The sequence below is a fragment of the Alexandromys fortis genome, unplaced genomic scaffold (genome assembly GCF_014885135.2).
Source record: "Alexandromys fortis isolate MF-2015 unplaced genomic scaffold, M_Fortis_MF-2015_v1.1 scaffold_2187, whole genome shotgun sequence".
Taxonomy (NCBI): Eukaryota; Metazoa; Chordata; class Mammalia; order Rodentia; family Cricetidae; genus Alexandromys; species Alexandromys fortis.
In genome coordinates, this window is record NW_026070054.1 from 1 (window position 1) to 1,325 (window position 1,325).

At 46.1% G+C, this 1,325-nt stretch overlaps 1 pseudogene; it reads left to right on the forward strand.

Annotated features, from left to right (window-relative positions):
• Positions 1 to 40: 40 nt before the first annotated feature.
• LOC126496251 (60S ribosomal protein L29-like) lies at positions 41 to 1,319 on the forward strand (annotated as a pseudogene).
• Positions 1,320 to 1,325: the final 6 nt, after the last annotated feature.

The window sequence follows — 1,325 nt, forward strand, 5'->3', positions numbered from 1 at the left end:
GCAGGCATACACACAGACAGAAAATTGTATACATAATAAATAAATAAATAAATAAATAAATAAATAAATAAATAAAAGCAATTTCAGTGGCTGGGCTATTTCATCAGACCCTTGGTTGGTTGGTTTGATTCAGGCAGGGTCTCACTGTGTATCCCAGGCTGGCCTGCAACTCATGGTCCTTCTGCTTTGGCCTCTCCAGTGCTGGGGTAACAGGCATTGCCACCACACATGAAAAATAACTTATTCTACCCCATTTTACTTAAAGTTCACAACCAACATTCTTTCTGATGGGAACCCATCATGGTTTAGCACTCTCCTGCATGAGAGGTGGAAACAAAGCCCTCCTTAAAGCCAAAAGAATAAGTAGTATCCACTCTTGTGAAATAAGTCAGATGTACTTGTAAAGAATCTCAAGGGAGTTTTCTCTTCCGGTAGCAGGCGCTTCAGGAGCCGCCGATTACCGTCCAGCCATGGCCAAGTCCAAGAACCACACCACACACAACCAGTCCCGGAAATGTCACAGAAACGGCATCAAGAAATCCCGGTCACAAAGATACGAATCTCTCGAGGGGGTTGACCCCAAGTTCCTGAAGAACATGCGCTTTGCCACGAAGCACAACAAGAAAGGCCTGAAGAAGATGTAGGCAAATAATGCAAAGGCCATGAGTGCACGTGTGGAGGCCATCAAGGCCCTGGTGAAGCCCCAGGTGGTGAAGCCCAAGGTGCCAAAGGGCCCCACCCGCAAACTCACCCATCTGGCTTTAATTGCTCACCCCAAGCTTGGGAAGTGGATTAGAAGCTACACACGGGTCGTAAGCTCCAAAAAACAAAGCCCAAGGTTCAAGCCAAGGCAGAGGCCTCAGCTGCAGCTTAGGCTCCCAAAGGTGCCCAGGCCCCTGTGAAGGCACCATAAAAAAGGTCGCAGTCTGCCAATGTGAAGACAGATGGCCTGGTATGAACACCTACACAGTATTTGCAGATGTTCAGGACCTTATGCTGTTTTTACAAATAAACTTGAGGCAAGTTCTGTTTAAAAAAAAAAAAAAAAAAAGAATCTCAAGGGAGCTGGGCAGTGGTGGCGCATGCTTTTAATCCCAGCACTTGGGAGGCAGAGGCAGGCAGATCTTTGTGAGTTCGAAGCCAGTCTGGTCTACAGAGTGAGTTCCATGACTGGCTCCATAAGGTACTGAGAAACCCTGACTCGAAAAAAAAAATTCTGTACACTTGGGACTGAGTTAATTGTTATCTGAATACTTTTGTAAGACCCTCACCCCTTACTCTCAAAGGAATTTCCTGGCAGAGTGTTTTAAAATCAAAACCCCCAG